The 27280-nt window shown below is 38.1% G+C and overlaps 1 protein-coding gene across 1 annotated transcript in view; it reads right to left on the bottom strand.

Annotated features, from left to right (window-relative positions):
• LOC306857116 (liprin-alpha-4-like) overlaps window positions 1–27280 on the bottom strand; it is a gene marked incomplete at its 5' end in the record, with an annotated part of 99979 nt that overhangs the window by 48112 nt on the left and 24587 nt on the right. The gene's annotated exons all lie outside the window — the stretch shown is intronic.

Genomic DNA, 27280 nt, shown 5'->3' on the forward strand with positions numbered 1-27280 from the left:
ATAATTCATTTTCAGACATCCTGCAAATTCACTGCTCGCTTCACCATCATTTCCTAAAGATATTTTATTCTCAGCCTTTTTAAAATCTAACTAAATCATGAAAAATTACCAGTTTCTGAAAGTAAATTCATGCCAGCTTAGTTGACATGGCACAAATATGAAATGTTAAAAGAAAAGGCGAAAGTAAAGGCAGAGCAGTTAACGCTCAATCGACTGCTGACAGCACAGATGGTTTCTCTGACAAACTGATGTGAAAATTATACCAGTCACTCATCACTGCAGTATTTAAAGTAAAACATGCAAAATACGCACAGGAAATGTCACATTCCTCCCTGAGCAGTAAAATGTGGGCTAATGATAACCCTGGCCTGACGCAAAGACTTCTGTCCCGGTCAGGGGCGCAGAAAAGTTATAAATCATTGGCAAATGGGAGTCCTCTGGGTGACAATATGAAATAATATCAAACCTGACACTGCAGGAAAACTATAAAATGTCACATAAGAACAGAATAAACCAATAAGCCAATCAAAGTCATGCATGAGAGTAATTTTATTATGAATAACAGGCAGGGTTTTTATAGTTAACCATTATTATTTTTTTAAATAAAATATACTTAGAAAATAACAAACATATACATTATGTTTATGTTATTTCAGTTAAATGTTAACTGAAATAACATAAACATAATTAACTTATTTTATTTCAAGTAGTAGTTACCAGTTCTCATTTTCATTTAGTTTAACTGGAGGTAAAAATGTGAAATGTATGAAAAATTACACATAAAATACACATTTAAAATGAACAAAAATGAATAAAAAGCATCAACAAAATGAGCAAACCTAACTAAAATTAACATGAAAGCAGAAAATATCATAAAATCGAATTCAAAATATTAACAAAAAATATAATAATACTATCTCATTGATACTAATAGCAGTAGCAATAGGTGTTTTTGGTGTGACAAATGAGAGATGTGGTAATCACTGTAATAAACTGTAACAATTTTATATATTCATAATAACAATAAATATACTAAGGCCTTCCAAAAAAATAATACTGTCTTACTGCAGCCTGTTTCAACTCAAATCAACATTTGTTGCTGGAACCATTAATTTTATACTAACAGTATATATAAATCGTAATAAATGTACAAGTCACACCTTAAATACATAACTAAATACTATAACTGGAATGGTTTTGTATTAATATATTTTTTATAAACCAGTCAGTATCTGGTGTGACCACCACCTTCCTCACGCAGTGCAACACATCTCCTTCGCTGTGCGAAGTTGCTGGATATTGGCAGGAACTGGAACACGCTGTCGTATACGCCGATCCAGAGCATCCCAAACATGCTCAATGGGTGACGTCCGGTGAGTATGCTGGCCATGCAATAACCGGGATGTTTTCAGCTTCCAGGAATTGTGTACAGATCCCTGCAACATGGAGCCGTGCATTATCATGCTGCATCATGAGGTGATGGTCGTGGATGAATGGCACAACAATGGGCCTCAGGATCTCGTCACGGTATCTCCGTGCATTCAAAATGCCATCAATAAAATGCACCTGTGTTCGTTGTCCATAACATACACCTGCCCATACCATAACCCCACCGCCACCATAGGCCACTCGATTCACAACGTTGACATCAGCAAACCGCTCACCCACACAACGCCATACACGTTGTCTGCCATCTGCCCTGTACATCTGCCCTGAAAACCGGGATTCATCCGTGAAGAGAAAACCTCTCCAAAGTGCCAGACGCCATTGAATGTGAGCATTTGCCCACTCAAGTTGGTTACGACGACGAACTGCAGTCAGGTCGAGACCCCAATGAGGACGACGAGCATGCAAATGAGCTTCCCTGAGACGGTCTCTGACAGTTTGTGCAGAAATTCTTTGGTTATGCAAACCGATTGTTGCAGCAGCTTTCCGGGTGGCTGGTCTCAGACGAACTTGGAGGTGAAGATGCTGGATGTGGAGGTCCTGGGCTGGTGTGGTTACATGTGGTCTGCGGTTGTGAGGCCGGTTGGATGTACTGCCAAATTCTCTGAAACGCCTTTGGAGATGGCTAATGGTAGAGAAATTAACATTCAATTAATCTGTGGCATTGTGCTGTGTGATAAAACTGCACATTTTAGAGTGGCCTTTTATTGTGGCCAGCCTAAGGCACACCTGTGCAATAATCATGCTGTCTAATCAGCATCTTGATATGCGACACCTGTGAGGTGGATGGATTATCTCGGCAAAGGAGAAGTGCTCACTAACACAGATTTAGACAGATTTGTGAACAATATTTGAGCGAAATAGGCCTTTTGTGTACATAGAAAAAGTCTTAGATCTTTGAGTTCAGCTCATGAAAAATGGGGGCAAAAACAAAAGTGTTGCGTTTATAATTTTGTAGACGTGAACATCTTACGTACATCACCCATCACATAACTTTGCTTTCCGTGTCACTTACCCAATGAAGTCAACAGCAACATTACACTGAAAAAGTCCATGTATCGGAAATGTTTAGAAATCTCCAGCTCAGTTATTCATTCCTTTACAGATCTGTCAAGAAATGCAATTTCAAAAATAAAAATCATGTGACTCCGTAAATATCAGAAGAGGCAGGCACCCGATAAATGAAAAGGGTTTTGGCACAGGGCCTCAAGTATGAATCAGTCTTATACAAATTTAATTAGGGGCAAAGGCAACAAATGCTGAGTTGACAAAGTGCCAGGATGCACATTTATTGAAGTGTATCACAGACACATGGACACGGCTCAGTGGGACCGGTTCTGATCTTTCAGCCCAAAGCAGAGATTACAGAGAGAAACAGATAGTGTTAGAGAGAGAGGATAGCAACAGAAAACCACACATAGGCCAAAGAGGGCACACTGTCAAACAACTCTGAGAGTTTCATCTAAATCTGGCACAGGTCGAATCTTATCTGACTGAATCAAAATTCAAATGTGAAATAATCAGAACACTATAATAACTAATAAGATGATGTTTCTTTAACTCCAAATCAACATATTAGAATGATTTCTAAAGAATCATGTGGCACTGAAGACTGGAGTAATGGCTACTGAAAATTCAGTTTTGGCATCACAGGAATTTCAACAGTTATTTTAAATTGTAATATTTCACAATATTACTGTTTAACTGTATTTTGATTAAATAAATATAGCCTTAGAGAGCAAAAGAGATTATTTCAGTAACATTAAAAACTCACTCTGACCCCACATTTTTTAACGGAGGTGCATAAAGTTTTAAATAAATGCATAAACAAATAAATAATACTAACTAGAAAAATAAAAATTTAAGCTATGAAATTAAGGTTTGCCAAATAAAAATAAGCATTTTTGGTTTTCATTTTTTCATTTAATTTAGTTTGCAGTGTGTACAGAAATTCTGGTTTTAGCCAAGAATTTGCGTATCACTACCTAAGACTTAACCGAGTGTAACAGATTGAATGAACTTGGATGTGTGTCAAAATATTGGATCTGTGCTGTGAAAATGTAGTGAGTTAGATAGAAAAACAAATACAGAGAGAAAGGCAGAGAAGAAACACAGAGAGTTCACAAACAGAGGGCTCTCATCAGACCAATCTGTCAGTCACACACTAGTGAAGGCAGATGCTGTGAAGGTGCTGAGAGATGTCGTTCTCATCGGTGAACTCCAGTAACGTTCAGCATAGTCATCAGGGTCACCGAGAACAGGACCAAACTCATGGACTTGCATTTAGCAGGAATATAAATATGCAACATTCTGGATACAGCTACTCTGCCAGAGAGGATTACAGGTAAAGATGTAACAAGACTTGAACTGGGCCCCCAATGCTGAAAGCCAATCTTTCAGGTGATGTGTCACAACATAACCAAGGGACCCATCACATCCACACCATCAGCTCTTGCAGAATTGTCTGGAGTTTCGCTCTTTCATGCATCACAGACGTTCTGTTTTTGACAAGCTTAAAAGTGCCTTTGGTGAGATACAGAGAGAATATCTGACATCAGATACACTGGAGAACACAAAAGACAGTGTAGGCAATTCCTGACAGAACCAACGTCAGTTCTCTCCAACAACTTTCACATCAGCTCACCTCCTCTATCGCTCCTTTTGTTCTCTGGCTCAACCCAAAATAGCTTCATTCAAGCATTCCTCATTATTAAACAACAAAATGAACGGTTCTGTCTCAAGAAACCTAGCTTGGAATCTCTCCAAATCTCTCTCTCTGCAGATCCAGGTGACAGAAAAAGCTCAAAAAGTTCACTGCGGCAAGTGTGGTTTCAGAATGCATCTCAGACCAGGACACTGCGTCTCTGTGTACAGACAAATATGCAGCATGGAGGTTTATGGTCAAGCTGTTTTGAATATAGCTAGAACATTATATACAAGCATATACATAATTATACAATCAGGGGCATCGCTAGACATAAATGACATTTGTGGCTTAGCCAATTAGGACCAGAGCATAATGCAAAATTACCTTCAACTGTAAATAAATCAAAGCAGAGCCATGTTTGTTAGATTTTTAAATGGTTTAAGACAAAAGAAAGACCAAATGAATGTTCCAAATCAAAATCTTTCTGTGATATTTTTATAGAACAATTTGGGCACCTTCAGTTAAATAAAAAAATTATGCAATTATGGGTGATTTTTTTATTCCCACAACAATACATGTCAGTATAAATCCAAAAAGCCATCATGTCGGCCAGCAAGTTTTATATATCTGTAATATTAGGCTTTGGCTTTACGTAAATGAAATGTTACATCCATTGCCGCTGACATGACACTCATTAGTGTGCATCATGTTTTAGCTGTGTATGACACCTAATGCAACACCAGTGCTTTGTAAGGGCAGGTACAGAAGGTTAAGAATGAAAAGACCAACCGCTAATTGTCTTGCAAGCACTGTAACAAGCCTACACACAATCAACAACATCATATACAGACAGCTATCCTTTAGAAGCACAGCACCGAAGACAACAGCTCATCTTTAATTAGCAATAACACACATGCTGGACGCTGAAAGGTCTATATACATACATATATACATGTATATATATATATATATATATATACAGTGGGTACGGAAAGTATTCAGACCACCTTAAATTTTTCACTCTTTGTTATATTGCAGCCATTTGCTAAAACCATTCAAGTCCATTTTTTTTCCTCATTAATGTACACACAGCACCCCATATTGACAGAAAAACACAGAATTTTGACATTTTTGCAGATTAAAAAAGAAAAACTGAAATATCACATGGTCCTAAGTATTCAGACCCTTTGCTGTGACACTCATATATTTAACTCAGGTGCTGTCCATTTCTTCGGATCATCCTTGAGATGGTTCTACACCTTCATTTGAGTCCAGTTGTGTTTGATTATACTGACTGGACTTAATTAGGAAAGCCACACACCTGTCTATATAAGACCTTACAGCTCACAGTGCATGTCAGAGCAAATGAGAATCATGAGGTCAAAGGAACTGCCTGAAGAGCTCAGAGACAGAATTGTGGCAAGGCACAGATCTGGCCAAGGTTACAAAACAATTTCTGCTGTACTTAAGGTTCCTAAGAGCACAGTGGCCTCCATAATCCTTAAATGGATGACGTTTGGGACGACCAGAACCCTTCTTAGAGCTGGCTGTCCGGCCAAACTGAGCTATCGGGGGAGAAGAGCCTTGGTGAGAGAGGTAAAGAAGAACCCAAAGATCACTGTGGCTGACCTCCAGAGATGCAGTCGGGAGATGGGAGAAAGTTGTAGAAAGTCAACCATCACTGCAGCCCTCCACCAGTCGGGGCTTTATGGCAGAGTGGCCCGACGGAAGCCTCTCCTCAGTGCAAGACACAAAAAAACACCTGAAGGACCACAAGATGGTGAGAAATAAGATTCTCTGGTCAGATGAGACCAAGCTATAACTTTTTGGCCTTAATTCTAAGCGGTATGTGTGGAGAAAACCAGGCACTGCTCATCACCTGTCCAATACAGTCCCAACAGTGAAGCATGGTGGTGGCAGCATCATGCTGTGGGGGTGTTTTTCAGCTGCAGGGACAGGACGACTGGTTGCAATCGAAGGAAAGATGAATGCGGCCAAGTACAGGGATATCCTGGACGAAAACCTTCTCCAGAGTGCTCAGGACCTCAGACTGGGCCGAAGGTTTACCTTCCAACAAGACAATGACCCTAAGCACACAGCTAAAATAACGAAGGAGTGGCTTCACAACAACTCCGTGACTGTTCTTGAATGGCCCAGCCAGAGCCCTGACTTAAACCCAATTGAGCATCTCCGGAGAGACCTAAAAATGGCTGTCCACCAACATTTACCATCCAACCTGACAGAACTGGAGAGGATCTGCAAGGAGGAATGGCAGAGGATCCCCAAATCCAGGTGTGAAAAACTTGTTGCATCTTTCCCAAAACGATTCATGGCTGTATTAGATCAAAAGGGTGCTTCTACTAAATACTGAGCAAAGGGTCTGAATACTTAGGACCATGTGATATTTCAGTTTTTCTTTTTAAATAAATCTCCAAAAATGTCAAAAATTCTGTGTTTTTCTGTCAATATTGGGTGCTATGTGTACATTAATGAGGAAAAAAATGAACTTAAATGATTTTAGCAAATGGCTGCAATATAACAAAGAGTGAAAAATTTAAGGGGGTCTGAATACTTTCCGTACCCACTGTATATATACACACACACAATACTAGCAATGTATCTCATTGCTAGTATTACTTGATCTTAGTGCTGCGTTTGACACTATAGACCATGATATACTCATAGATCGACTACAAAACCATATTGGTATTCAAGGGCAGGCTTTAAGGTGGTTTAAATCATACCTGTCCGATCGCTACCACTTTGTTCATTTAAATGGAGAGTCATCACAATTATCACCAGTAAAGTATGGAGTACCACAAGGATCGGTCCTAGGTCCTCTTCTATTTTCAATATACATGTTGCCTCTTGGTAATATTATTAGAAAATACGGGATTAGTTTTCATTGCTATGCTGATGATACTCAACTATATATCTCAACAAGACCAGATGACACTTCTAAACTATCTAAGGTAATAGATTGTGTAAAAAATTTAAAAGATTGGATGACCAATAATTTCCTCCTATTAAATTCAGATAAGACAGAGATATTACTTATTGGACCAAAAAACAATACACAGAATCTCTTGGATTACAATTTACAACTAGACGGATGCACTGTCACATCCTCTAAAGTCAAAAATCTGGGTGTTATATTAGACAGCAACTTGTCCTTTAAAAATCGTATTTCCCATGTTACAAAAACAGCATTCTTCCATCTTAGAAACATTGCCAAGCTTCGAAACATGCTTCCTGTTTCTGATGCAGAAAAGCTAGTTCATGCATTCATGACCTCTAGACTGGACTATTGTAATGCACTGTTAGCTGGTTGTCCTGCATCTTCAATAAACAAGCTACAGATAGTCCAAAATGCAGCGGCTAGAGTTCTTACCAGATCAAGAAAATATGATCATATTACCCCAATTTTACAGTCTCTGCACTGGCTACCTATTCAGTTCCGTATCATTTACAAAATATTATTACTTGCCTATAAGGCCCTAAATGGTTTAGCTCCTGCGTACCTAACTTGTCTTCTACCACGCTACAATCCAACCCGCTCCTTAAGGTCGCAAAACTCTGGACTTTTGGTAGTGCCTAGGATAGCAAAGTCCACTAAAGGAGGTAGAGCTTTTTCACATTTGGCTCCTAAACTTTGGAACAGCCTTCCTGATAACGTTCGGGGTTCAGACACACTCTCTATGTTTAAATCTAGATTAAAGACACATCTCTTTAGCCAAGCATTCACATAATGCATTTTATAATCTTGTACTGTAGTATATCTGATCAAATGTACATTATTATTATTCTTTAGCTTGGGTTGAATAAATCATTTTTGCTTAGATGGAACAGCAGCTACGCTAATTATGTCTCTATTTGTCTCTGTTTCTGCCACGGAATTAACATCCCGTGGTAATTAGGAATGACAGAAGCTTCAGTCTGGATCCAACCCCTAAATGATCTGAGATGACCGAACACCTGAGAAAAGATAATGCCAACCCCTCAGAGGACCTAAGAGGATGCCAACGCTCAGACAACATACAGAATTACCAAATGACCACTGGAACTAGTTGAGACCTTACAATCTGACTTTGCTGCAGTTAAATTGAACTGCTGGTTTGTTGGCCAGAGGATTTTGATTTTGATATTGTGCAGTTGCTTTGACACAATTTACATTGTTAAAAGCGCTATATAAATAAAGGTGACTTGACTTGACTTGACATGTATGTGTGATTGTGTATAAATGTTAATATAATTATCTATATTAATAATCTCTCCATGTATGTATTCCCTTAAAATGAAGATAATAGAGGAGATCATCATAAATTAATTATATTCCATTTATTAGTGCAGTGATGATGATGATGATGATGATGATGATGTGTGTGTGTGTTCAGGCAGCAGCCGATCAGTATTAATCATGTGTAATTGCAAATAATTTTTACTCCGTATTCTTCGATTAGCATCCTTAAAACAAGATAAATGCACTTGAAAAATAGAACTGCATGATATATTAAGACTTTCAGAAAAATATTGTATATATCTAAGTTTCTGTCTCTTTCTGTTATAAATCTTGAAAACAATTTAGTTAGGTTTAGGCTTAAACCAACAAATTTATCAACTGGGCATGAAAAACAAACCAATTAAATTAAATAAAAATATAAGAAGAGATTCTCTGAACACAAGTCTTATTATCTTCTTAAGTAAATTTGTGCTGTTTATAGATTACATCTTTACTGGGAAACAATACAAACATAACTACCTCGTACATACCACTGGAAATAAGCAATATGCACATATACGCTTCCACACATACACATACACTAAAGTTTAAGTACGCCACTGAGAGTGGCCTGTTTCCCTGCTTTGAGTTAATTAATGCTCCCTAAACCTGCAATGTAAGCAAGTCAAACAGCCACTTAGTCTGTGTTCCCTCCTGCGATTTCTTTTCGGAATGACTCGGCAGAAGAATTCCCATGTAGGCAAAAGGCTTTAACGAAGAACACCTCGGACAGCTGACGCACCGTTTGAAAGCACCTTGCGCATGTTTAAGCAGGCAGCCAATGGCAGGATGGGTCACCGTCCCTCACCTACCTGATACATGTGTGTGCTAAAGTAGATCCCATTATGTAGTTGGATCTTCGGAGAGGTGAGGTTCATCTCGCAAGAATCATATCAGAACCTGTTTTGGATCTGCGAGCCCCCCGCAGCGAGGAGAGAAGGGGAGGGTGGAAAAAGAGAAAGAGAGAGAGACTGAGAGAGAACAGAACTCTCCCTCTGTCTCTAAATCCCTGATGGATGACAGTAAGCTAGAGAATAAATTAAAGTCTTTCATGCCTGCTCTGCTTAGCAGACAGCGGCACACAACTCTGCGGACAGAGACCCACATGGAAACGAGAAAAAGAGACAGAGAGAGAGAGAGAGAGAGACATGGAGGGGGGTGAGTAAATAGGGGTAGGAGAGGGAGTGGAGCAGGAAAAAAGGATGCTACACAGTGCAAAAGGAGAGGGAAAAAGAGAGAGAGACGGGATAAAGATAGAGATGTGTCAGAGGAGAGAGAGGCAAGAGATAATTAAGATGGGAGGGACACAAACGGAGCGTTTTGAGTGTTTACTGGCATGTGGGGTTATGTGGAGACAGAATGGCCTCCTGTCATGGACATCCAAACATTGTAATGACTTCATCTAAACATTCCTATGGAAGAGCATTGGTGTCAAATTACATGGATTTATCTGGAGATGGACAACCATTTTTGTCATGCAGCCTGCATTAAGAGTTTACATTTGTCCACAAAGTATGAGACAATGAAAAAAAGAAAAAAGAAAAAAAAAAGACTCAAGACAAGCAAGCAGCAAAGACTTGAGCAAGCAGCTCATCTTAAATGAAGCCTAAACTTGTCAGTTCATAATGAACCACAATATTTCCATGGTATAGCACAAAGGTATTCAAATGTAGGTCCAGAGGCTGCAAGAACAGGAAAAACTTTTGCAATTTTTTTTTTTTAAAGTTGTCACAGTATTAAGGCATTAAGATAATTAGTAGTAAATTGTAAACTACCACACCATATAATAGTACAATAATAATAGCTAGACTATAAATTATGATGAATTTGATCTTATTTTTATTCATTTTTTTAATTCTGCTCTCAAAAGGTCAGAAATACAGATAATAACCAGTAGTATAATAGTAACACTAAGATAGTTAGATAACTATATAAGCACAAATATCTTATTCTATTGACAGCAACCGTTTTTAACAAAAAAAAAAAAATCTATCTATCCATCTACAGGTGCAACTACAATCCTAGGAACTACAATTCCCATCATCCATTGCACTGACGACACATATACAGCTGATTGCACTAATCACGCTCACACCTGAGAATTATCACACAATTACACACCCTACTTAAACCGAATTCCTCTTCCTCTCTGCTGAGTATTGTTCTGTGTTTAGCACTCCCCTAGTGTTTAGCTGCCTTACCGAGCCATTCTGTGTTTTTCTGTTTAGTTCCAGTATTGTTCTGCATTTATAACTCTCCTAGTTTTAGCTGCGATACGGAACCCACTTTGTTGTCATAGTCTTGCCTTGCTTTACCTTGTGTGTTCTCTTGTGTTTTGACTCCTGCCCATGTTTTCTGGATTTACCCTTTTGCCTTGCCATTCGGACTCTGTTTGCACCTCGATTGGATTATTGCTCTCGTACCTGGATTACCCCTTCTGTCAAGCCCCTTGGATATTGTACGCCGATCGCCGACCACGCCTGTTTACTTGAGCACTCTTCTGTCTTGCCCTCTCTATACCTGTTTGCTGTTTGTTTGACCCTGCCTGTTATTGACCATGCCTGTAAATAAAAGCTTGCACTTGGATCTGCACGTCTCACGTTTTGTTCACCCTGTTACACCTACAGTATAAATTCCAGGTATCTCATATTAAATGCAATGTTGACTAGAAGAAAGAAATTGGGTAGGAAAAGGTGCAGGGGATGACCGCAACAGGGATGACCGCAAGCTTGAGAATACTGTCAAGCAAAGCCGATTCAAACACTTGGAAGAGCTTCACAAGGAGTGGACTGAAGCTGGAGTCAGTGCATCAAGAGTCACCGCGCTCAGATTTCTTCAGGAAAAGGGCTACCAAGCCTCTTCTGAAACAGAAACAACGTCAGAAGCATCTTACCTGGGCTAAGGAGAAAAAGAACTGGACTGCTGCTCAGTGCTCCAAAGTCCTCTTTTCAGATAAAAGTCAATTTTGTATTTCGTTTGGAAATCAAGGTCTGGAGGAAGACTGGAGAGGCACAGAATCCAAGCTGCTTGAAGTCCAGTGTGAAGTTTCTGAAGTCAGTGATGATTTGGGGTGCCGTGGGATCTGCTGGTGTTGGTCCATTGTGTTTTATCAAGTCTAAAGTCAATGCAGCGGTCTACCAGGAGATTTTGGAGCACTTTATGCTTCCATCTGCTGACAAGCTTTATGGAGATGCTGATTTCCTTTTCCAGCAGGACTTTAGCACCTGCCCACAGTGCCAAAACCACTTCCAAGTGATTTGTTGTCCATGATATTACTGTGCTTCATTGGCCAACCAACATGCCTGACCTGTACCCCATATGGAATCTATGGAATATTTTCAAGAGAAAACAATAAAGATAGTGCCTCAGCAGTGCCACACGCTGATCGCTTCCATGCCACACCTCACTGATGCTGGAGTTTGTGCTAAACAAGCTCCGGCCAAGTATTGAGTGCATAAATTAACAAACTTTAAAGAACTTGAATTTTTCTGTTTTGCAAATGCTTTTTGTGATTAATCTTAGGAAATATTCTAATATTTTGAGATACTGGATTCTTGACTTTCATGAGCTATAAGCTCTAATCAAAATGAAAACAAACAACATTTTTTAAAAATGTTTTACTTTACATGTAATGAATCTAGAGTATATGAAAGTTTCACTTTTTTAAATGTTACAGACAAAAAATAACTTTTCATGATATTCTAATTTTTTAAGATGCTCCTGTATATTACAAATTGTTAGAATATTTTAATTATAAATTATTACTAATAACTTTTAATTACAATATTTTCCCAAAAAGGATTTTAATTTATAGAAACGCAGGTAGATAGACAGATAGACGGAAGATAGATAGACAGACAGACAGGTATATGATAGATAGATAGATAGATAGATAGATAGATAGATAGATAGATAGATAGATAGATAGATAGATAAGCTTCTAAATATGCAACAGAAATTGAATAAAGTGTAAATTAACATTAAAGTTATTCAACAAAACATTATTTAGTCAAGAGCAATGAGAGATTTCCTCTGTCTTTTGTTGTTTGATTAACATTAATGACAGATGGCACAGCTTTATTAGGCTGCTGTCATAAGACCTATTTCACGGATCCAATATTTATACACAAGCGTTTTATTTCGCAACTGTTTAAACCGACAGTGCTTATGAGGATACTCGCCGGGACGAACATTTTGACGTAATTTTGTGTGTATTTGGCTACTTAAGCGCAACAAGATTCGCTTGCAAACTCAATTTTGTACTCGCAGAGCGTGCTTTGGATGTGACTGTGAGCGCACAGAAAAGCGCGAGTGCCGAATGGCTTAAATAGATGTGAAAATAATATATTTTTGTGATGATGCAACAATAACCAATTAGGAAATTGACAATTCTGTCAACTGTACTGAAACGTGAGCTAAAGTCTTGTATCGCAGCGTGTAACTCTAGATGCGCCGATGTGAAGAGAAAATTTTAATTTCATAGATGTGATTTCCTGCATTCTGGTGCATTTTAGGCCACCCATGTCCCTTGCTTATACCAATAAAATAACTCAAACCAGTCAATACCAATGGTCTAAAAAGACAATATTATTTGAACTGCCATGTAGAAATCAACAGTTTCACAGGTAATGATAATGAACAAGTTGCATGTTTATTATGCTCCGTGTCCAGATAGAAAAAGTGCAAACGCATAACGATAAATTATTATAGGAAATACAACAATCTAGTTCTTTAATCAATCCCCAGCTGTAGACTACATATCTTTAAAGTTCACTGTAGACAAATTGGATAATGGATAACAGTCTGTGTTGATACTAGAGAAAGAGAGAAGGCTCTCAAAGAAAGCGTGGGGCAACATTCTTGAAGAACACCAAGTATAAGAAGAAAAATTATTTTAACATTTTAACTAGTATGAAACACCGTAATCCAGCTCAGAACTTCGAAAGAAAAAAAGCAAAGCAAACATACAGTTACATTCCTATTGAGATCACTATTTTAATGGCAAATGTGTGCGAAACGTGGTGTGTGACTGTGAGTGAGAGAGAGAGACTGAGTGAGTAAGAGAATGACAGCATAAAAATGAATACGCTATATTCACTCAAAATTGTGGCAACAGATTACAAGCAATATTATTAAATACATTTAACAAATTAGAATTGAGTAATAATTAATCTAATTAATTCCTTAAAAGTTAACCATTTAAAATCAGTAAAATTTACAAAAAATGTTTTTAAACAAAAATCTGAATTAAGAATTCTTTCTTTTTTTTTATTTACATTAATGCTACTCGCCGGCGCTGCCATACTGCACTCACACTCCTCTGAGGTAAATGTCCCGCGCAGCAGGTGCACTGCTCTAATCCTGGATTCCAGCACTGTAGGGCTGAGCGAACTGGCGCCCAGGGAAGACAGCCTATTGCCTACTACTACACCAACATGAAGTGAATGCAAATATCATTCTGGAGAGTTCTAAACACATTCTAAAGTAAAACCATTAATAGCATGTCATTAACACGGATAATTTTTCAAAATGAGAGATTATTAAAAACTTCTTATTAAATAAAAAAATAAATAAAAATAAAAAAATTGGCAGGGAGGTCGGCGCCCCAGCGCCCTCTATGGGCGAGCCGCTGCTGCAGAGAATTGTAAAATAGATTTCCATGATTTTTCCAAAACTTTCTGGGTTTATTTTTCCAAAGGATTCGGGTGATGTTTTAGCTTATCTGGGCATCACGGATGGATCGACGGACAGGTACAGGGCATCACGGATGGATGGACGGACGGACAGGTATAGGGCATCACGGATGGATGGACGGACGGACAGGGCATCACGGATGGATGGACGGACGGACAGGTACAGGGCATCATGGATGGATGGACGGACGGACAGGTACAGGGCATGACAGACTGACAGACTGACAGACAGACAGACAGTCTCAGCTTGAACAGATGGCCGGACATTGTCCTTCAGGATTTTTTGGTAGACAGCTGAATTCATGGTTCCATTTATCACAGCAAGTCTTCCAGGTCCTGAAGCAGCAAAACAGCCCCAGACCATCACACTACCACCACCATATTTTACTGTTGGTATGATGTTCTTTTTCTGAAATGCTGTGTTACTTTTTTTTTTACTTACGCCAGATGTAATGGGACACACACCTTCAAAAAAGTTCAACTTTTGTCTCGTCAGTCCCCAGAGTATTTTCCCAAAAGTCTTGGGGATCATCAAGATGTCTTCTGGCAAAACTGAGACATGCCTTTGTTCTGTTTGCTCAGCAGCGGTTTTCGACTTGGAACTCTGCCATGCAGGCCATTTTTGCCCAGTCTCTTTCTTATGGTGGAGTCATGAACACTGACCTTAACTGAGGCAAGTGAGGCCTGCAGTTCTTTAGATGTTGTTGTGGGGTCTTTTGTGACCTCTTGGATGAGTCACAAACACTTTTTCACACAGGGCCATCCGGGTTTGGATTTTGTTTTCCCTTCATAAAAAAATCCTTAATTTAAAAACTGTTATCTTTGATTAATATTTAAATTAGTTTGATGATCTGAAACATTAAAGTGTGACAAACATGCCAAAAAATAAAAAATCAGGAAGGGGGCCAACACTTTTTCACAACACTGTATATTGTTCTATTAATCTACTATTGTTATCACAATAAAAGATCTGGGAGCAGTGACTCACTCAAACCTGAACTGGGTCATGTCCTGAAGCCATTCCCCCTCTATCTCCCTCTGTTTTCATTTCAAAACCCTAACGCTCAGAAAGTGTCAATTAAGTGAAGCGGTCCAAGAATTTTCTGTGTGTATCAGATGTGATATATGGATCAGTGACAAATCAAGCTCCAAGCCAAGTAAATTAACACTAAATTGCTTTCATAAAAACCTCAGAAAATATTAGGCAGTAGATCTATAGGATACATACACTTGCACTGACATACAAGCCAATAATACAATGCAACTTGTCGCCAAACAAAAACATATGCTGCTATAAAGGGAAAGGGATTAGCATCATATTCTTCTGTTCCTGGGTTAGACTTACAGACACTGTTCAGCTCACAACACACAGCTCAAAGGCTTTTTTGAGGAAAAGTGACAGTAAAATGGTCCTCCCAAAAGCCTTACCAAGAAAAAGTTTTCAAGATGCAGAGAAAAAAACAAACCATGTCCCAAGGCACAGAGAAGATGTGAATGGATATTGAAGCAGAGCTCACTCTGCAGAAAATAAGTCTTTTTTTGTGTGTGTGTGTCATTTCTTCTACTTCTACTCTTTTTCTTCTCACTGTCATGTCTCAACCCACAAGATTTCACCCAAAAGATGTAGAACTGGAATTTCACATTTTGTGTAGTTGTTTATCATTTTGAAATGAATGGGAACGGTCTGGATATTTCAGGAAAAGTAGGAGAAGATTCTCTTGTCCAGACTCTCATATGCTGAAAGGCTAAACTGATCTGGGAACAGTATGTTTGGATAGAGAAAAAATGAAGAATGACAGACGTATGTCTGCTGGGACCATGTGGGAGACATGATTAGCCTAAGAGACGCGCTGTGGAGGAGACTGGATGAGGAGGAAGAAGAACAGGAAGTGTAATGGCAAAACAAAACCCCAATGGGATGCACAAGCACTGGTTATTACAGGCGGCTGACACTGGAGAATCCCACATGTGGCTGTAAATGGCTGGTATAAAGGGAAGCACAAAGATTCATGGCAATACAAAAACAAGCACTTAGAACAAGATCAATGGAGAAAAGCCAAAGTAGTTCAGGGGTGTCCCAGCCCAGCCTCAACAGATCCCAGTTGAAACAATGTAGATCCACATCAAGAAAAGAACAATCCTTATACCAGCTAAGATCCATCTCTGCATTATGCCGGCTCCTGCGTCAGAAGCACCCCACACATGCGTTGTGCTACTCTCGCAAATACAAAAATTACATTAAGGTTGAACCACTGATGTCAAATGGACTATTTTAACAATGTCCTTCCTTACTACCTTTCTGGGGTTTGAACATTTCAGTTGTGTTGCTGTCTATGCAGGGCTAGAAAGCAATCTGATTTCATCAAAAATATCTTAATTTATATTATAAATGAACGAAGGTCTAATGGATTTAGAACGACACGAGGGTGAGTCATGACAGAATTTTAATTTTTGAGTGAACTAACCCTTTAATATTAACTTTATTTTGTTCAGTTCTATAGACATACAATATGTTAACAACTGCATAATGCATGTCTCAAAAATGTTATGAAAAATCTGAGACTTGTATAATAACATAACAACGCCATGTAACACAACATAACGTAACATAACGAAATGGAACTGAACTCAATTAAGTATCTGACTGATTTACCAATTGGAAAGTGTAATAAATAAATAATTAGGCCTAAATGTTTCTGTAAAAGTTCACAAATAGCTCTACATTCACAAAATACAATACTATCAATCAGGATGCATGATGACTTGGAACTAGTTGAAACATGTTCAGACAATTGGGGAAAAAATATCACTGCACAACAGCAATATGAAAGAGCAAAATCTCATCTAAAATGTTGTTTTAGTTCAACAGAGACCTAATTATCAATCTTATATTCTCTGAATGTCCTGGCTGGTTGAGTCGATTCAAACACATTGCACTTAAATGCAGTTGTCAAGGAAACAGTAACAAACCTATGTCAAGTAAGAATCTGGTTCTGAGAAGAGAGCAGCTGGAGAGCAGCGCTACGGTCACTATTAAAAACCACACAATGAACGCACCAAGCTAAACGAACAGCTTTATCCTGCACTTCTTATGGGAGCTCTAGAAAGTCACAGAAGGAATAACTGAGCTTGAATAAGGCACTCTTAACCGCATATTCTAAGCAGAGCTTTTAGTGAAGCAACTTATCTAATAAGAAATAACAACAGCATGTTTGGGCTGGAGGCCAGACTGGGTCAATGCTGGAGGTTCCGGCACTCACAGTACAGTAATGCATCAGGAAAACAGACTGCTGTCATTGGACACTCAAAGACAATGTGTGAGAGGAGAACATCACCACGACCTCACTTCGAAAAACAGTGAAGTAAAAGTTAAAAAAAAAAAAACCTCCCCTCAGGTCATGCCTGTCCCCTACAGCCACTGTTGGAGACCTGCTCCATCATTTGTAATGAGACTAGGCCCCCTTGTGACTAGGAGGTGTAAGTGCTGACCTAGAGAGGGACCGTTTCTGACTGCACTTCCCATGATGCTCTAAAACAGGCTTCCTTCAGTAAGAGCTTGATGGAGAGCAGCTAAAATTCAAACACACACACACCCTTAAATATACATGACAAAAATTGAGTTACGTCACCTTTAATCCACTGTCTGTTGGTGTTTTTAGGCCTTTATATTTATATGCTTCCCCTCCTCCAAGCTTATTGATGCAGTCCACTTACAAATGACACTCTTCCCAAAATGCTTATTTTTTACTGTGAGACAAATAGTTGGTGTGAAATTATAAAGATAACATTTATATTATATTACATTATAGCCTATATTTAAACAACTGGAATTTATGCTGTCATTGAAATATCATCTTATTAAAAATTATTCAAGTGTATTTTTATAGCACTTCAAATCATTAACAGTCAACAGTTTGAAAACCCCTGTGCTACTAAACATTGACAAAAATGAACTTGTAGCAGATCAAAAGTTAAAATTTAAGTCTTTCATTTTCAGAAGGGGGGGGGGGGGGGGGGGTAAGTAATATGTTACTAAATATTAAAAAAGGCTTCAAAAATGTCCTCCCTAAACATCCAGTCTCAGTAGAACATCATCAGCACATCAGAGACAATGAAAGACAACTGGTCTTGACAAAATATTATACAGCATCTTTAATGTAACTTCTAACACACACTATAAAAAGGACCAAATAACTGTCATTTTACAAATATTTTTAGTAAGTGCTTTAGTCACACTAACATTGGTGAGAATCCAGTCACTCCTGCTGTCTCGTCACCATAAGGTGAAAAAAGAGACACATTTCTGATAGGAAAACAGGGTTTCCCACCAGCATTCACTCATCTGTTCCCACCCTTTCTCATCTCTTTTACCCCTTTCTTAAAGCACCTCTCCAGATAATCTCCTTATGCTGGACTCAGTGACTGCATGACCGGGAAGCCATTTTATAGCTCAGCAGGATTCTCGAGGAACATACTGTACATGCACTTGCATGGTAACGCCCGGTTGCCGGTGTCAGCAGAAAAACTGAGATTCAGCCGCATATAAAACTCACAGGCACACAATAACTGCAGCCACACACTGAGGTGGCTCTGTTCAGGTCAGTTCACCTCCAAAAAACCCACTTATCCCTGGGATTTCAGGGACTACTCAAGCTCTATATCTTCTCATAATGATTTCTGTGCATCACGTCTGTCAGAAAAGAAGCAGGTAAACCTGATGCTGAGTTACAGCTCCCATCCATCATTGCAAAATGGCATAAGCAAACCATTAATCACATGTAGTCGGTAGTGCTGAGAACAGGATGTGAGTGAGTGATTTTATTTTAGCACAAGAAGGTTATTGGGTGTCCATGATTTATTAAAGAAAAACTGTTTTGGAAACACATTGAAACTTACTACATTTCCCTTACTACATTTAACTGTCATTTAAAAATATGCATTATTTTATGTTAGATTTTTATTTCATTTATATAGCTAAAGGTTTATAGAACTTTATCATCACCCATTTATTGGTTATTAGCCAAAATATTAAAATAGTATGATCTTATCAGAGTCAAACAGAATCTAAATATCCCATTTTACAATTCTGCATGTTTTCCCTCCAAATATGCACAGATTCCATATGGATCTGCCTAGTGATGATTGTTCCCATTGATACAGCTTTTCATATGTCACTCCAAATAACATTTTATTACACAGACGCTCAATTTCATTAGTAAATCAGATTTCAATATCACTGAAGGCTCTCTCAATGTAATCTGTGAGTGCTATTAGTGAAATGCCTCCGCTGTGTAATCTGATACAGGACATGATCTGATACCTGCATCACATTTATCAAGAGGAGGAAGGAGGAGGGGGAAGAGATGACACACGAGGAAGGGCGAGAGAGAGGAAGATCACTCCAGCAGGAGTAGTTATAGACTGACACATTTCACAGTGTTTGTGGGTATGTATTGTGAGCATGGGTGGACTGATGCCTTTATATAGGCATCCTTATGGAAGTGAATCCTGGGACATAAGGAAGCGGTCAAGGCCAGAGTATCCTCCCAGGGGCACCATAAGAATGTGTATGCTTTGATGAAACTTACACCCTGTCATGGACAAAGGGATTTGAATGGGAAAGGAAGAAGAAGGTCATGTGACAGGAAGGTAGGGTGGTGCCATTGCCTTACTCTTGACCTTTCTCATAACATAATATTAACATTACACTCCTCCTCATTAATATTATATGGATGCTAACACTGTCATCTATACATTCTCATTTTAATTTCTAGTGACCTTTGCATGATTTACTCAGAGGTAAAGCTGAGTAGGGTGACCAGATGTTTTGCTGAAAACCCCCCCCCCCCCTGAATTAAATTGCACTCTATAAAAATGATGCTCAAATATACTCAAATTCTCTTCTAGCTATTGTTTATGACATAATGTCCAATCAGACAAAGGTAGACTAAGTGACTAAAATATATTTGAGACACTTCCAAACACTTAAAATGTGCTGTATTAAGGTAATTACATAATGCCCTTCTGTTGATTATTTTTATTATTATTGGAATGACATTTTAAGTTGAAGAAACCCAAATTCAATTCCCTCATTATCAAGGTCTGCTAGATCATCTCTGTCCAAACTTTGGAATATGCTGCTTTCAACCAAATATCAAGCTTTTTAAAAACAAGCTGCCTGACTACTATCAATCACATTTGCCCTCTTTAATATAATTGCAATGCTTAAATTCAGCATGCAATGGAAATTCAGCATAATCGTCTTTTCTTCTATATTGTGCGGTGTATGTGTATAATGGCCTCTTGAATGAGAATAAAAAAGAAAGAAAAAAAAAAGTAGGGTGAATTAGTAGTAAAAAAAAAAGTAGTAAGTGAATTGATTTTCAGATGTCAGACTCAGATAACCAAAGAAAGAGCATTAAATACGCTATATTTCCAAAAGTACTGGGTCTTGCCCTTCTAATGAACATGTTTGACTACTTTAGTAATTTCTGAGTACAAATCTTAATGTTTAAGCATATAATGATATTCTAGGGAATTCTGTGCTTCTAATTTTATAGCAACAGTTTGGACAGGACCCTTTTCTATTCTAACATGACAGTGCCTCTGTGTATAAGGCACGGTTCAAAAAGACATGATTGATTCAGTCAGTGTGGAAGAACTTGACTGGTCTGCAGAAAGCCAAGTCCTGATCCCAGCTGAACACCTCTGGTGTGACTTTATATGCAGACCTTGAGCCAAAAACTCAACACCAAACACCAATGACTTGTATACACACTATAAGGACAAAAGTGTTGGGACACCCCCTTCTTTAGAACAGAAAAAGGCACTAACAAAACTGTGGCAACAAAGATGGAAACATAATTCATGTATTTAAAAATTGTATTTCCATCTCTGTTGCAACAGTTTTGGACGTGTCTAAAATGACAGTGCCCTTATGTACAAGTCATTGGTGTTTGGTGATGAGATGACACGCACATTTGAGCTACTGTATCACATCTGTATGTGCGATTGTGCGTTGATCAGTTGTAAATAAAAGTTCAAATTAAATCTGAATTTATGAATGATGCTCTCACCTGTCGATCTCTTAATTCTCTGAAAAGATCAGGATGAGCAAGCGACAAATGCTTAAAAAGGTTTAATGCGTTGCCTCCTGAGATGACTTATAGCAACGCTTGCCTTCAGGTGCAGTAAGGTCAGTTCCTTCACCTTTGTCATCTGTTTTGTATGCAAAGTAATGCCATATTTTACTTCTACTGTTCTCTTTATTTATTAATTTCGGGTGCGTTGATAGAGTTTAATTTGCTTGATCCATCACATTGTTCTGTAATCACATTTACTGGTTGCGCAGCAATTTGGGAGGCACTGCAACCTACAGGTGCATTTCGCAGCTGCAGCGTATGAAATACAGAATTGAGCAAAATTATGATATCGTACCATTTGAAATATAATAAATACCAGTATTTTTCCAGTACCAGTATGCCGCGCATCCCTACTGCAAGCCCAAACTTTTCTATTCACTAAAACCTTTGTAGATGTTATTACTTTTCAATTACATGTCATTTATTTAAAACAAAAACAAATTCAAGATGGATTTAAAAATTCCATGCACTTTTTTACAAACATACTTTACAAAAATGTCACTGGAGATATTGTATACAACTTAAAAATTTGTAAAGCTCAATTAAACACTAATTTTAACATATAAGCACAAGTCAACCTCCCATACCAAACAATAATGACTGCTTATAAACTACTATACGGGTCCATTCAGAATCACTAAACACACCAAGATACCAATGAAAAATTAAACCATTCTGAACTCGATGCCACAGTGAATAGTTCCTCTGTCAGAACAAGCAGTTTGGAGCATCTGATGCCCATTTGTACATAAACGCCACTGATCCTCACAAACTTTTCCAAAACACGCAAGCATTCATAAACACTCGCTGTATTCAACTACATTAATATACTGAGCTGTAGCCTATTCAAGCAAAAATATGATGTATAGTGATGAGTGAGCCGAGAGCACACACGGTTTGTTTGCGCATCAAATAACAGACATAACACATGCCTAATGCACGATCCTGTATGTCACTGTAATCATCTTTAGCTTGATTACAATAGTCATCCATCAAAACTTTAGGCTACTAGTATGGCACTGGCTTCTTTTATCCAGCTGAGAGCTGTAGGCCTAGTTTGCGTATATGCTCATACTGGTTTTGAGCTGCCGTTCAGTCTGTATTTCACACAGCGCGATGAGAAACGGCTTGAGCTGCTCCGAAACACAGAACATCACAGAATACGTAGAGAGGTGGTGCTGTTATTTATTTTTACATTATTTAACATATTAGTCATAACATTAGCGAATAGGCTATATTAAAATTTTAGTTTTAGGCTATCGTGCGCTACCCAGTTGAGAAGTGAAGTGAAGTGAAGTGAAGTGACATTCAGCCAATGCATCGACTGGTAGATCACGTTAGATCTCGTGGCACTGTTATCCAGCTGTATGGATACTGTGCATCTCATTTTCTTCCTCTATATTCTCAGAGGCGATCTTGACATGCCACCCTGACATATTGACCTGGATGACTACTCAACACCTTACGATTATCCTTGACAAGACTAAGCTCCTCTACCTCCCAGCCAAGACCTCCCCCTCTCATGCTCTTTCCGTCATGGTTAAAAGTAATTCAGTCATCGGCTCAATAAAACCCCAAGAGACATCCTAGATGACCGAGAGTCCTTTCTAGGACATTACACCACTAGCTTGGTCCCGCTCATCCTTGGCTCTGCTCTCTGTCGATGTTCTAGTCCTGTCATGACTATATGACCACACTTATTCATCATCATCTTACTATACCTGCCACACATCACTCCAAATCATGCTTACACTGGATGCAAAAGACACAACGCAACATGACAAAAGCCAATAGAGCTTATTATAATCAGTGATTCTTTAGACAGTAAACTGATGCCGTTCTATTTTTGCCACTTCTGACATGAACGACAAATGAATTGGCAACAGTAGTTTAGGCTGTTGCGATGCAGTGTGTAGACATGGTGAATCTATAGCTATTCTAAAAAAAAAAAAAAAAAAAACTGTAAAATTAATCCAAAGCCATATTATAGCTTGCGAAAACAAGTCATTAATGCCTGAAAATCATCTCCCACAACTTAAGTTCTCAATTCACATTCCTGTTCACTCGAATTCAAAGAGAGAAAGACAGACATAAAGCAGAATTTATAAAGAGAATAAGAAAGAAAGAAAGTTAAGTATGAGCTAAAGAAAGAAAGAACAAATAGATAGATATTTTGGGTGAACTATCACTTTAAGCACTTGAATAATGGCTGGTGCAGATCAAAATCCATGTGCTTGAACGAGGTTCATTTATTTTGGTGACTGTGGCGTCCAACTCATTGAGTCAGGCATATTTTGTGTAAGCCATTAGAACACAAAAAGCTGTATCATTTGTCAAAGAAATAGCTTCATTAAAACCCATATCAATTTTCTTACATCAATAAAAACGGTTATGTTGATGCCGCAGAATATTAATGGCCCTCTTGCTAACTGTAACTTGTGAGTGTAAAAGAGCTGGGAATAAAATCATTGGCCGTAACTGTCTGGTTATTTCCTGTTTCACAGCACCCATCATACCTCAGTCTATTTGATTTAACGGCATTCACGCCGGACAGCCTTTAGACAACAGCGTTAACCTGCAAGGAGCTTCAGTTCCCCAGCCGGAAGAGAAAAATCACATTTCATAAATAAATCAGACGCGCTCCCTGAGAGGGAGAGCGCTACAGCCGTGCTGCTGAGATCCGTCACGGCCACCCAGAGACATCTGAGATGTATGACTTCAGAGCTGTATTTAAAGCACTCTGCAGCTCTCTGTATGTCTGTCCAAAGAGAGGGAAGGAGGATGGGGGAGGCAGATGGAGTAGTCTGGGTGGGAGTGAAGCTATGGAGGGAGAGAATATGAGCATAATGAGCTTGTGTGCATGTATTTCTGCATTCATGACAGCATATGTGAACATGTGAACTTGTGCAAAGTGATCCTATAAGCCCTTACACTATTACAGGACCATTCTGGTGGATGGCCAAGTGGTGCAGCTGGGCCTCTGAGAAGTTCTCCATTCCAGACATGTGATGAGTTAAAGTGACCTTGAGGGCTGTCTAGGTCAAAACACCCTTCATTACAGACAGACTATATTTACATGTAAAAAAAAAAAAAAAAAAAAATATTCATATCATAAAATGTTTGAGTAGCATCTCCCATATGTAAGGTACAGTTCAGTTTTTATTACAGATGTCCTCAAAACTAATAAATAAAACAGTTCTACTTTGGGATTTGAGAGTGAAACAGGATATTCAATAAGAAAAACAAAACTATAGGGTAGATTTAGGGTAGAAAATGATCCAAACTTCATATCTCTCTATATTTTGTTATTATTATTTTATTGATCTTCCTTATGTCTGTTTGAGGGTTTTACAAATATTTAACCAATGAAAGCGTAATGTGATGCACCTCAGATACAGCCATTCTAATGACAGACAAAACATTCCGTCTCCATCATTCGCTGGTCAAAAACCTTGCAAAATGTTTCTTTCCCTTTCTATCTCATTGTAAGTGAATGTAGGTCAGTGTTGTATGATAGACCCACAGATGGATAGAACGACAGAACGATAGACATAAATAGATGGATATTATAGAAATATAAAAAAACTACAATTAAAAACAACATACAAATACAAAAGCTTATTCAAAATGTGTAATAAATTATACTAAAATAACACTAATTTAGGCAAATATGCGATAATATATGTTAATCAACATCAATCAATAAGACCAAGTATGCACATAATAAATAGGGTCAATTAAGTTTTAATTTCCTGTTCACTTTAAACAAAATGGGAATGCTGACAGTGAATGAATTCAAAACAATATCTAATATGCAAATGCTATCCTTGTGCATTAAAATAAATCCTTGTGCATAAAAATGATGACATAATGAACTGTTAAAATCTCTCCATTACAGAACAGATTTGGAAACTCTTATGAATCTCATTTTTCAGTCACTATCATAAATGTGCGCTCCTTTCTATTCTCAAGGTCTTAACTGAGACATCTGGATGGTATTTTTGGCCCAGGATTGGTGTAGCTTGTGATACTGACAGCACAGCCATGAGCACAGCTCTAGCGCCTCTGCACTCTCTCCATGAATAATGAAGAGACACAGTACTCAGCCAGACTGTGGATTAGCATTAGCATGATGTAATGCTTCTGGAGCAGTGTAGCACTTTTCTTTTTTTACTATGTACCACGTTGTCTTCATCTCACATGGCTGGAAGAAAAATTTCCCTCTGTCAGCCCTGATCTGGGCCAGTTTACTTTCCAGATTTCCAACATAGTGTAAATTGGAACTACAAAGTCTGTTCTTGGAATATCAATGAGTGGCAACTTTAAACATCACCTCATCGAATATTCACTGTCTAACAATTCTCTCCTCTGTTTGCAAGCAAGACCACACTGAGATAGTGGTCGGAGCACATGTCAACACTGTGCCACTCCCTACTGGACTGGCATGGCACTGCAGTTGGCAGACAGTGTGGTCTCTGTGTCTGAAACTAGACACCACACACCACTCATGCACAACTGACTATATCAGTCCAGACTGGACAGCTATGAAAACAGAATTGATCCAGTACCCATATAGGATGGCAAAAAAAAAAAAAAAAAAACTAACCCCACTTAAAGAATGGGTGTTATATAACATGCTCACAAACGGCATGCTACGTTACAAGTGTAGTAAGCCTAATTGTAAGACGGATCCAAAAAAGATAGTCTCTTTTTTCCGGTGGGTATGTAAATGTCTGATTGCGCCCTTAGGCTAACAGGACTAAAACGACACATTTTTAAACATAGCATGTACATAACGCATGCAACGCACTCTTGGCATTAGCTGTAAAAAGCTTTAAGGAAAATGTCTCACTGTATAAATAATCACGCTTTGAATAATTCATGAGAGCCCCTCCAAGTTTAAGCATTCAATTTGGGAAGTGTGAATCAAACATTTCACGGATCTTTAACTATATTCTTCTGCAGCATTCATATTATACGAGCAATTCACTTTGACCATGTCCCAAAAATGCACTCAGAATTTGGCTTAGGATCAAGAGGCAGACAAATGACACGAAGATAATGATGTAATTCACTTAAAACTTGATATTTATATTCACATATATATATAAAAAAACTATCAAAAATAAATATTTTATTTACTCACCTTTACTGATAGATTCCATAACTATACACAGGGAAAACCGGTAACACTTTAGAATACTGTTTCTTACTTACTGCATAACTAATAAGGAATTATTGAAGAACTAACAGGTAATGATTCATTAACACTTAGCGCACTACTGCTAACTACTAAGGAAGATGTGTTAACTAATCAGTATGTAATACAATTTTATGATTGTGTTAAGTAACAGTTAGCTAAACAATAACTAATGTATTCTGTCACACCTCCTGAAGAACTACTATTAATTATCTACTAGTTAAGGTTCAATAAAAATAACTATGAAATAACTACTACTGAACAATTATACGCAAATAGTCACTATAATAATCAGGTTGTGGCCCACAAATCAAGTACTTGAGCAAAAGTACAGATACCCAATAAAATATTACTCCAGTAAAATTATAAGTAGGCCTATTCATTTTTAAAATTACTTGAGTAAAAGGACACTATAGTACCAACTTTGTTACAGTCCACTACTACTATTATTAGCCTATAATGGAAATGAAATATGCATTTTGTTTGCTGCACACCCAAAAGGACTCATTACTATAATTGTACATAACGAGGGTATATATGTATATATATATATACACTGGCAAAAGTATACTGTCATCCATGAGTTTACAAATTTTTATTATAAACGATTGAAATCAGTGCACAAAGTCAGATCAACCTATGGTAAGTTTTTGTTTTGGCCCTCCTGTAAAGTTAGTGAAATGTCACTTAAGCCTTTCTGGTTCTCACCCCTTATGTTTTTGCCTGTATGGTAAATAATTTCCTTGTTCTGTAGGAAATCTGCTTCGGAAAGGAACCGCAACTCAACTGTCTTGCCATAACTATCCAACTTACTACAGATACAGTACACTCTTTAAAATGGTGGTTTGTTAATTAATCAATTAATTTATTTTC

Source organism: Barbus barbus (assembly GCF_936440315.1).
Source record: "Barbus barbus genome assembly, chromosome: 37".
NCBI classification, from domain to species: domain Eukaryota; kingdom Metazoa; phylum Chordata; class Actinopteri; order Cypriniformes; family Cyprinidae; genus Barbus; species Barbus barbus.